Here is a 12,483-nt window from a genome sequence, read left to right on the forward strand (position 1 = left end):
CCTCTTCTACACTGCAATACACCATTTCTTGCCTCTTTTACCCAGCCCCTCCCAAAAAAACAGAAAACAAAAAACTCCATTCCCCAAGGGAAGTCAGATTGTTATATAGCACTAGCCGGAGAGGTTCTTTGGTGCCTGGCAAAAGCAATCGGTCAATCCATCAACATTTATTAAGTGCCTACTGTGTGTCAAGCACTGCTAATCTATGCTTTATGTTGCTGTGTTTCTGAGACTACTTTGCCGTGGGCTAGAAGAGGCTGTATAACATGAGGTGATGAACTTAGAAATTTGGAAGACATAAGGTCAAAGACTAATTCTGACACATACTAGTTGTGGGACCCTAGGCAAGTCACTACTTTCTAGACTTCTGTTTCCTCTAAATAAAACAAATGCAGAGGTTAGGAACCTGGGCCTCCTAGGTCCTTGGGTACAGCCTTTTGACTGAGTCCAAGTTTTACAGAATAAATCCTTTTATTGAGGGGATTTGTTCTGTGAGGTTTGGATTCAGTCAAAGGGTTGCACTTAAGGGCCTTGAGGCCACAGATTCCCCACCCCTGTGACCTACCTCATAGATTTCTTGGCAGGCTCAAATGAATGTGGGCAAAGTGCTTTGCAAACTTTATGACACTAGATAAATGTCAATTATCATTATGTGGAAAGTAAAATTTCTGTTTTCCAGTTAGCTCATCTATAAATTGAAATTAATAAGCACTCTCAGTAAAATATTTGGGAGAATCACACATAATGTCCACATCTCGATTTTTCAGGAGATGATCATTAGCTACTGTTGTCCAAGGCTTTCACTAAGAGAAGTTCCAGTTTTATAGCTAGGACGTGAATAAAACAACAGCAACAACATACTAACAGCATCCTTATGACTTTTCAATCAGAGTTTAACATTTTAATGATAGTATTGGACCTATCAGACTTTTCTTTACTGTCTTTCTAACGTGTTCTTTTAAAAAAGCATAAAATCATGAGATCATGGGGTCATAGGATCATGACACTTAGGACTAAGAAGAAGCTTAGAGGGGGCGGAGCCAAGATGGCGGAGTAGAAGCACAACCTTCCCGCAGCTCCAGCTTCCACCCTCCCCAATGCATGTAAAAAGGGGACTCTAAACAAACTTTGGAGCTGCAGAACCCACAAAATGACACAGAGAAGCTAACCTCCCACTGAGGACAGCCCAGCAGGCGGGCAGGAATCCAGCGCATCGCTCTGGGAGCGGAGCCCAGCCCCACGCTGAGGCTTTAACACCAGGCGGGCCTGACCAGCCACCAGCCAGAGGGAGTCCAGATCAGCAGCAGGGGTGGCCGTCTTCAGATTTATCAACACACAGATGCGAAGGACAAAGTGAGAGGTCAGTGCAGTCTGGACTTTGGGACCAGTAAGAGGGAGTGCATGGCTTTTACCCCAGGGGCAAGAAGCCGCTGAGAAGACACAGCCAGCCAGCGCCACATGGCAGCTTCAGCTCCTGGCCTGCAGAGTGTAGGGGGACCAAGCACCAGTCTGAGGGGTAATCAATCTCTCTTGCTTTAACCTGCTTGGATCTGGATTGCAGTCTAGGGTGGAGGCCTGGGGTGTGTGTCCAGCTTGTCAGAGTGTATGGAGACCTCAGAGAGGGCACCTATCTAATACCTCCAGCAGCTGAGAAAACCCCAGAATTTGGGACGAAAGTTCCCCTGTTTGGTGGCAGAGTCCTACTGTGGCAAAAAGCCTAAAATTCAAGTAATTGAGTGGCAAAATGAGCAGGCAAAGGAAACAAAGCAGACAGAAGATTCCAACATTACATTCCTATTTTGGGGACAAAAAGGAGCAAAGCATGGAACAGGAGGAAAGCAGTGAAGTCAGAACTCTGCACCAAAAGCTTCAAAGGAAAATACAAGCTGGTTACAGGCCATAGAGGACCTTAAGAAGTAGATAAGAGAAGTGGAGGAAAAATTTGGAAGAAAAATGAGAACAATGCAAGAAAATTATGAAATGAGAGTCAACAGCCTGAGGAAAATAATACCTTAAAAAACAGACTAACTCAAATGGCAAAAGAGGCTCAAAAAGGCAGTGAGGAGAAGAATGCCTTAAAAAGCCAAATTTGCCAGATGGAAAAAGAATTTCAAAAGCTCAATGAGGAGAATCATTGCTTCAGAATTAGATTGGAGCAAATGGAAACTAATGACTTTATGAGAAATCAAGATGCTGTTAAACAGATCCAAACAAATGAAAGAATAGAAGGCAATGTGAAATATCTCATGGGAAAAACCACTGACCTGGAAAATAGATCCAGAAGAGATAATTTAAAAATTATTGGACTACCTGAAAGCCATGACCAAAGTAAGAACCTAGAAATCATCCTCCAGGAAGTTATCAAAGAAAAATGCCCTGATGTTTTAGTACCAGAGGGCAAAATAGAGGTTGAAAGAATCCACTGATCACCTCCTGAAAATGATCCCAAAAAGAAAACTCCTAGGAATATCATAGCCAGGTTCCAGAATTCCCAGATTAAGGAGAGAATATTACAAGCAGCCAGGAAGAAACAATTTGAATATTGTGGAAACACAATCAAGGTAACCCAGAATCTGGCAGCTTCTACACTGAGGGATGGAAGGGCTTGGAATATGATATTCTGGAGGTCAAAGGAGCTGGGATTAAAACCAAGAATCACCCACCCAGAAAAACTGAGTATCATGTTTCAGGGGAAAATATGGTTATTCAATGGAATAGAGGACTTTCAAGCATTCTTGATGAAAAAACCAGAGTTGAACAGAAAATTTGACATTCAGATACAAGAAGCAAGAGAAGCATGAGAAGGTAAACAGGGAAAAGAAATCATAAGGAACTTATCAAAGTTGAACTATTAACATTCCTACATGGAAAAACAATAATTGCAACTTATGAAACTTTTCTCAATAGATGAAGGGATTAGAAATATATACATATGTCTATATATGAGGGTATATGAGCATATAAATACATATGTGAATGTGTGTATATATGTTTACAGGTATACATAGATAGAGGGCACAGGACCAATTTAACAGGAAGGGATGATACTTAAAAGGTGAAATTAATAGGTGAGAGGAATATAATGAGAGGAGATAGGGAGAGACAGATTGGGGTAAACTATCTCATACAGAAGAGGCAAGGGAAAATGGTTACAATGGAGGGGAAGAATAGGAAGGCAAAAGGGAATGGGTCAACTTATTCTCATTGAATCTGGCTTGAGGAGGGAGTGAAATACACACTAAATAGGGTATCTCACCCTCCAGGAGAGTGGGGGGGGAAGAGGATGAAAGGGGAGAAGATAGAAGGGAGGGCAGGCTGGGGGGAAGGGAAGTTGGAAGCACCCACTTTTGAAAAGGGATGGGATCAAAGTAGAGAAGAGAACAAGTGGGAGGTGGAATAGGAGGGAGGGAAATATAGTCAGTCTTTTACAATATATCTACTGTGTTATTGTTTTGCATTAGCCACACATATACAACCTATACTGAACTACTTATCTTCCCAGTAAGGGTAGGAGACAAGGAAGGAAGGGAATGAATCTGACACTGAAAGTTTTAAAATCAAATATTCAAATATATGTGTGTGTATGTGTGTATATATATGTGCATATATATATATATACTATTATTAATACCATCTTAACATGTAATTTGGAAATAAGATATACAGGCACTGGGGCATAGAGATCCACTGGAAAAGTCAAAAGGGGTATGGGAGAAAATATGGGAGAGAGCAGATTGGAGGAGGGGATATCCTGTGAGACTGCTATTCTGGGGTAGTGGGTAGGGGAAACACGGGGAGAAAATTTGTAACTCAAAATCTGGAGGAAATGAATGATGTAAATCAGAAGTTAATAAAGCATTAAAAAAAAGAAGAGGAAGAAGCTTAGAGAGAATTCAGTCCAACTTCCTCATTCCCAGAATATTGGGAATAGATTCCCAGGGAAGTCTATTTCTCGTGGTCCTATGGGTAGGAAGTAACAGAGCTAGGGATTCTAGTCCAGGTCAGAATTAGGTGAATACCTGCAAACTCTTCTTGTCTATGAGTCATTCATATGAAAAACATTAAGTACCCACTGTATGCATGTATTGCCTTATATTAAACAGTGGAGGCTGTCAGGAAGTTGAGTATTCCTCTGTTTGAAGGAGAGATTAAGGAGAGGCCAGAGCCTCTGGGGAGTTCTGGGGGAAGCCCAGGAGTTCTTTTTTTGTTTTGCTTTATTTTTGGACTGGGTATTCCTGTCTCGACCAGCTAGAAGTACAGCAGCCTACTCATGGGCCCAATCCCAATACTAAGCAGCATGGACGCCTTGAGCTATACCATTTTTCTAACCTAGTCTGATTTGCCGCTCTTTAGGCCCCACTCATGGTCTTCCACTCCAAGGGGCTCGTTATATTGGTAAAAAATTTAGTATGAACACCTGATCAGCTTTAACCCAAGTTCACCTCAGAACGCTGGAACTAAAAGGATCCACCAGCCTCAATCTCCTCAGAGCAGGGACTACAGACATGCACCCCGACTCTGGGCCAGACTTGGCTCTTTAAGAGTAGACTGGCCAATGATCCTATAGACAAGTAAGCCATATACAAGGAAGTGTGATCACTTCAAAGATGGGGTTCTAGCAAAGGGCTCTGAGAAATTTGAGGTGGGAGAAAACAGTATCTCCTACTGTGGTCAGGGAAAGGTCTGGTAACTGAGGTGAGCCTTCAAAGGAAGACCTAGGACAAGGGAGGGCTCTGTAGCTGGCCTGTTTCAAGAATTTTGTGTTTGGCGTTGTCAAAGGAAGCAGTACTGACTTGAGCTGCTTACCTGGAAAAGCATAAGGAACAGTTAGGTTTTCGAGATGATGTTTGTGAACAGAGCTCCAGTCTCTGGAAGGGAACAGATCATAATTATAGAACTATATAATTATAGAAGAACAATTATAGAAAACATGTCATTCAGTTATACACGGGCTTTTTTTTGTTTTAAGCATGAGAGAAGAAGATAGGCAGGACCATGATTTCAGCCATGTAGAGAACTCCTAGTGCAGAAACTACCTCCACTGATACGCACTGGCACTTCATACATAATTTCTAGTCTTTTTCTTTTTTTTTTCTTTTTAGAGGGCGAAGGTAGGGCAATTGGGGTTAAGTGACTTGCCCAAGGTCACACGGGTAGTTTTGTGTTAAGTGTCTGAGGTCGAATTTGAACTCAGGTCCTCCTGACTCCAGGGCCAGTGCCACTGTGCCACCTAGCTGCCATATAATTTCTAGTCTTAAGTAGTTGTCTGGGGCTTTGAAAAGTTGATTGGTCACTAGTATGGGTGAGAGATAGGCCTTGAACCTAGCTTTTCCTAACTCCAAGGCCAGGCCTCTATCACATTGCTTCTCTATCCACATTCTCACCCATCCAGAAACAAGGAGTCTACAGTTACCAAGAGATTATGGGGAAATTATTTTATGGTGCCCAGTTTCCCAGTAAGGATCCTTTCTGATCAGAATCAAGATTTCTAGAATTCCTCCAAAATCCAGAAGCTCACCAGGTGGTGCTGTAGGGCACCCACAGCTGAAAATTTTAACCATACTCATTCAAGGAATATTTGCCAAGATTGTTTTCTGTTACTTCACTATTCATTTCTGTCCTAATTACATATTTTGTTCTTTCTTACCTGGATCTTTTAGCATAGAGATAAACTGAATTTTTAGACCTGAGTTAACTTTCAAAATTACATTAGGAAGTTTTCTAATTGAATGTGGAGGAAGAGGGTGAGGTAAACTGGCATTTGCCATGTGATTTCCTTGCAAACTAAACTGAAGTCTGAGTTGGTGGTGTCATGAAATACATTAGCAAGATTTGTCACTGTCAGGAACTGTTTTATTTTAAATACAGTCAATATATGGTAAATTATATTGTAGGTATCTGGATATTGTACTAATATTTACTATAATTTTGGTTTGCATGTAGAAGCAGTGGTATGTGATAGAAATGTAATAACCCTGTTCACACCCAAGCCTGGGGCAGTTTTGTCACAGGATAGCCTGTGATTTTGTGAGGGAGATGTGGCCTCTTAGAGAATATGGAGCTTGATGCTGCATGCCTACATAGAGAATTTACCTTACCCATTGAGAAAGGACCTGGAGAGAGACAGCTTAAGAGAAAAGTATTAACTTTTGAATGTCGGACTGGAGACTGGAGTCACAAAAATGTAGGGAAGCTTACCTGAATCATGTCCCTGGACTTCTTTCTCCTAAAGGCCCCAGAGTATGTGACCAAGTCTTTCACCCAATCCAAACAGATTGTTCCAGTCACTCCTGGGAAGTTTGTAATAGCTAATAATAGATAGCATTTATATAGTGACTTGAGCTAATAATAGATAGCATTTATATAGTGACTTGAGGTTTGCATGGAACTTCCTTAACACCAGGAATAGGTGCTATTATTAGCCCCATTTTACAGTTAAAGAGACTGAGACAGAGGTTAAGTGACTTGCTCAGGGTCACACAGCTAGTATGTGTAGCAGGATTTGAATTCAAGTCTTCCTAACTCCCAGTTCAATCTAGTGTGCCACCCAGCTGCCACATTCATGACTAGTGAAGACCAAAATGTGTTCTCACCTCAAAAAGGCATCAGGGCTGAACAGCAGGACACTTACCTTAAGTGAATTACAGTGATTTAATTGATTTACTAAACAGACAACACACATGTGAATCTAAAGTGAGAGGCCTTAGACTCATACCCTAATCTTGCCTAGAATAAGTCACTTTCTCTTTCTGAGGCTCAGCTTCCTCAACTGAAAATGATGGGGTTTGGCCAATGGTCCTTTCCAACTCTAGATGCCATGATTGCATGTGTCCAATATTATCTATATGCTGTGCCTACAAATACTGTACCTAGCCCTGTGTTCTATTGGTGGCTATTATATGCTCCCCTAGAAACTCAAAGGAACAAATGTCTCACTACCCTGTAAAATATCCCAATGATAATTAAATCTTTAAAATCCCAGAGTTTCAAATCCAATTTAGGAAACCCTAGCTCTGTCTGGCCACATATTTTTCAGTCATTTCAATTGATGTCCTTTTTTTATATTCATTGAGACTTCTTAAGAGTGGGCTTCCATTGTGAAGATGCTAATGGCCCATTGCAGTCTGCATCCAATCAGTCAGTCACTACATTTGAGTTCCTAGGATGGAACATGACTGAGTCAGTGATGAGAGTTGGGGGAGGGGAGGCAAGGAATCATCATTTTCCATATAAGCTACATGATGTTTTAGTCATTTCAGTGTGGTGACAGGTCAGTCAAACTGTAATTGGCTTTAATTAGCACTCCCACAAGCTGTCATATTCCTTACCTGCAGGGGAATGGTACTCTAATGACAAAGAAGGTGGAGGAGGGAAGTCAACCTTTTGTTTTCTATTTTAAAATACCAGAAAAACCACGTGCATCCTGAATTTTGCAATCAAATGTCCACTGACCTGTACAACTGAAGTGAAAAGTGTCAGTTCTAATGTTTCTTAGAAAGTAAAGTTCTGGTTTATTTAGCAGTGAAAAATTAAGTCAATTCTACCATTTGTAAAAGGAAATAGGTCTCCCTTTTTGTAATCTACACATAGTTTCATATTTTGTAGCCCACATATATAATTTTCTTTCCTAACACTATGGTTGATGCTCAAGGCCTGAGAGACTAAGTAACAGTGCCTTGACTAAAGTTCTTTCAAGTGATTACTCAGGTCCTTCACCTAGGAGAGACGAATTTTCTGACACTATCCTCAGAAAGGTTTGGAGTCATTGAGGTGAATACTGTCCATGGCTCCCTGACCTCATACTTTGTCTCACTCATGCAGTGAAGACACTGGACCTTCTGACAATGCTTCCAAAGGCTCTTAATGTGACCTTTGTCAGGTAACCCTAGGTCTATGACACTCAAGGGATAATCATCTACTTCAAATGACAGCATGTGTGTCCATATTTCTACTGAATCTCTCCTGTTCAAGCCCAAATCAATCACTTGTTGAGAGATAGACAGAGACAGATGCTTCCACTCATGGCTTGGAGATTAAAGATCAGCTCTAGAAGTAGCCTTTGCATGATGTCAGCTTCCCATTCTGTCTCACTGCAGTGAAGTAAGAGACCAGAAATCATTGGTTCTCACTTCTAGGTTAGCCTGGGTCTCATTCTAGGTTTCACCTAGATCTCATCCTACTACTTGAACAATACTTTAGAATAAGAGCTCTGGGGGCATGAGGTCAGCATCAGGAACTAAGGGATGTTGCAGAGAACATCTTCATTTCCCAGAACAGAAACCAGCAAACAGCAAGTGAAAGGGCCATGTACCAGTTTCCATCTCCTTTCTTGACTTTCTCCTTGGCTGTGCAATCCATAACAGAGCCTGAGTCTCATCCTTCCTCCCCTTTCTTCTTACCCCTGGGTTTATACCACCACCTTGTTCCAGAACTACCTTTTTGGCTTCTCATGAGTACACATATGTGTACACACACACACACACACACACACACACACACACACACACACACACCCCTCTAAATACCAAATTTCTTTAGTTTCACCCCTGCAGCTTAAGATTTTTATAGGGTTGTGTGAAGATGATATGCGCCAAGCAAGTTATACATTATAGCAATGAAGATGCTATAAATATTTTATCATCATCATTATTTATGATTATTATCATTATTATACAGAGAGTAACAGCTGCAAAGAAACTTGGCACTTCCTGCCAGTGCTGCCTTCTATCCCCCTAAAAGTTTCTTCTCCTTGAGGAGGGATGGATGACCAGGATGTTCAAATACTGATCAGTCCACTGCTTGCAGCCTACTTTTAGTAAACAATCATTCATTAAGCACTTGCTATATGCCAGGCACTAGGGGATAGCAAGAAAGTTTTTTAAAAGTTCCTACCCTCAAGTAATTTACAGCTGAAAGGGAAGAATGAAATATAGCAAAATATGTATATACAAAATGCATGCAGAGTAATAGATGCAAAGTAACCTTAGAAAGATTCTAACAGCCGGGGGTAGGGGGCTGGAGAGGGAAGAAGAGAACCAGGAAAGGGATCCTGGCAAAATATGACTTTGAACTGAATCTTGAAGGAAGGCAGGAATTATAAGAGGCAGAAATGAAGAAAGAGTATTGTAAGCATGAGAGACAGCCAGAGTAAAGGCGTGGAAATAGGAGATGGGACGTCATGTGGGATAGCAATGACCAATAGACCTAGAATATATATTATGAAATACTGGAAAGAAAAAGCGTGGGGCCAAGCTGTGAAGAGCTTTGAATGCCTAACAAAGGATTTTAAAGCTAGTCCTGGAGGTAATAGGAGCCACCAGAGTTTATTGAATGGAAAGTAAGGGTGACATGGTGAGACTTGTGTTTTTAGAAATCACTTTGCCAGCCGTGGAGAGGAGGGAGACCAAATAGGAAGCTATTTCAATTTGCAAATGTGAGATAATGAGGGACTGAATGAGTTTAATGGCTATGGAAATAGAAATATATTTCTACAGGGAGAAAGCATTTTGAAGAGAGTGGAGTTTGTCCCAATCAAAGCAAAAATCCTGGAAACTGGGGGCTGGGAGTAGAGGTCAGTGTCTGGACACACCAGGGATTGCCATGCCAACCTTTTGCTGATGCCCTTGATCTAACTTAGAAATTCCAAATATAGCACAATACTAATACTAATACAGACTAATACAAATAGGCCTCTTCAATATGGCCCAGAGGCTTAATCTTTCCAGAGGCTATAATGGAATGGGCCTCAAGTTTTTCCTCATAAAATAATTTAAACATAATTGTTGCCTGGAATCAACACTTCAAGATGGGAAGACACACTACACCTTCCATCTTTCGCCATCACTGAGGCACATGACCAATGGTAAGAAACAAAGGGACATGGAATGGCTCCTGACCCTGGACCTGTGGCTATAACTTCTTTTCCAATAGGATGAGTCCCATCCCATCTTATGCTAATACCAAGTTGTATGGAATTGACAGTAGGTATTATACAAATGAACATAGATTGTTCTGGCCTTCTAGTTGGTGAATGTGCATTAAAAATGGTGTTCTGTTCTTGTTATCTCATTTGTGTTCAAAGCCTTTTCTACAGAAGTATATTCAAATGCTGGAATGGCCACGCTCAATTGTTTTTAAATATTGTAAAATCTGATCTATTTATGTTTGCTACCTAGTCATGCTGCCATAAGACTTTAAAATAACTGCAGAAATATTCTATTTTCAGAGTATTCTATTCTACATACAGAGTTATGAGAGCAGGCTATTAATTATTGATCTTTTATCAGTGTGCTTAGACCAAAACCTCATACTGATTTATGTGGCCAGTTTTTCAAAAATCTTTTTGCATCATTTTCATGTGTTATCAAGTCAATGAAGTTGGTTATTTTTGTGCACTTTTTGATGTCATATTTCTAAATGTTAGATTATCAATTAAGAACTTTGTATCTTATTCAGTTAGAGTGTTTATAAAGAAAGGTAAAACAAGGTTTATTTTTTATTGTCTTTATTCCTCTCCACCCAAAAAAACCCCACAAACAAAACAAAAAAAATCATGTTTTTGTATCTATGAAATACATATCTAAATCCTATATATATACATATGATATATATTTGACATGGAGAAGGCACTGCTATTTTTATACAACTATCTAGTAAAATATTGCAAAAGATAATTCCCTCCTCAAAATTAATTATCTGGGTCTTATCTTTAAGAATCAATTTACCTGAGTAAAGCCCTGGTCCCGAAGTCAGGAGGACCCGAGTTCAGTTCTGGCCTCAAACACTTAACACCCACACACAAAAAAACCAGCTGTGTAACGTTGCGCGAGTTACTTAACCCCAACTGCCCTCCAAAAGGCAAAAAAAAAAAAAAAAGAATTAATTTACCAGTATTTTACTTCATTAAACATTTGTGCTAGACCTTAGGATTCATTCAAAAACAAACTATACACATAGAATTAATGATAATTATAGCATTATATTTATTGCTTAACATAATGAAAAATGTTAACTTGTCCCCCTATTTTCACCACCCTTACAAGAAATATTATTTATTTCAACAATTAGAAAGGAGTTGAGATATTCTGAACAATACAAGTTGTTTTTTAAATTTCCAATCCTGGACCAGTGGCTATAACTTCTTTAACACCAATGATAGAAGCTCAGTGATCCAAGTCTGGTCAGCTCCTGCACTCCTTTAATAATATAATTCCCGGCACTGACTTTCTTAACCACCACCACTCCCCCCCACCAAACCAAAACATTCTTATTTCTTCTAGGGGGATGTATTGGGGAAGGGTTGAACTGAATGGCAGCCCAAAAACCAGCTGTCATGGTGAGAACTTGTTCACAGGAGCTCTTCCTTGACTTTGTCTTCTTCAGCAGTGGTCTTGGATGGCTCCCATTAATTAGATCAGTTAGGAAGCCATTCCCCAAATTCCATAGCCTCTGGATATGTTCTCTATCTGTTCCACTGGACTCATCTTCCCTGATCAACCTGACCATTTGTGAGTAGCTTGGGGGCTCTTGCAGCTGCACAAGCAGCCGTAGTGACCACAGCAGCAGTTTGTTATCTAAGGTCCCCCTAAGGACTGGACCAGCCTAACGCAGTTCACGAGCTCTGTGATTACAGCAAATTAATCACCATTTTTGACATTATTCTCTCCAGCTTCCACACACAGCTGGAAATCTCACCATCCTCTGGGGATGTAATTAGGACCTTGCCATGAATCCAATTCAACAGCAACCCAACAAATATGTATTAAGTACCTACTGCGTGCAAGGGACTGCATTATGCCTTCTGTAAAGCCTGCTCCTAGTCACATGCTGCTAGAGGCAATCCACATAAGGGAGCTGACTGGACCCAATACAAAAAGTAGGCCTAAAACTCAGAGAGATCAAAGACAAAAAGGAAAAGAGTTATATGGAAGAAAAACTGTATAACAGCATTGTTTGTTGTAGCAAAAAACTGGAGACAAAGGGAGTGTTCATCAACTGGGGACTAGCTGAGCAAATTACCGTAAAGGAATGTAATTGAATTTTTTTTTTCACCATAAGAAGTGAACAAAGGAATGAACTCAGAGGAACCAGTAAAGATATATATGAACTGATTCTGAATGAAGGGAGCAGAAGCAGGGGAGGGGGAGAGAATAAGCATTTATTCAATACCTACTATGTGCCAGGCACTTTACAAACTCTCATTTGATCTTCACAACAAGCCTGGAGGGGAGGTGCCATAATTATCCTCATTTTGCAATTGAAAAAACTGGGTCAAAGAGGTTTAGTGAATTGACCCACACAGCTAGTAAGAATCTGAGACTGCATTTGAACTCAGCTCTTACTTAACTCCAAGGTCATTGCCCTATCTGTTACACCACCTAGGAGAACGATTACTACAATGACATAGCATTGTGAAGGAAAACAATTTTGAAAGATTTAAGAACTCTGATCAATGAAATAAACAATTACCTCTCCAGAAGACTG

At 40.4% G+C, this 12,483-nt stretch overlaps 1 long non-coding RNA gene across 7 annotated transcripts in view; it reads right to left on the reverse strand.

Annotated features, from left to right (window-relative positions):
• The window catches only part of LOC138147043 (uncharacterized), a 435,949-nt gene that overhangs the window by 228,778 nt on the left and 194,688 nt on the right, over positions 1–12,483 (reverse strand). The window contains exon 6 of one of the 7 annotated variants that reach the window (XR_011164692.1): positions 4,807–4,868. The exons of the other annotated variants lie outside the window; for them this stretch is intronic. This is a non-coding gene — a long non-coding RNA (uncharacterized lncRNA). The remainder of the gene's footprint in view (positions 1–4,806; positions 4,869–12,483) is intronic. 7 annotated transcript variants of the gene reach the window in all.

This window comes from Petaurus breviceps, unplaced genomic scaffold (genome assembly GCF_028583685.1).
Source record: "Petaurus breviceps papuanus isolate PSGF00001 unplaced genomic scaffold, PetGlider_PUasm1.0 140, whole genome shotgun sequence".
In the NCBI taxonomy this organism is placed as follows: Eukaryota; Metazoa; Chordata; class Mammalia; order Diprotodontia; family Petauridae; genus Petaurus; species Petaurus breviceps.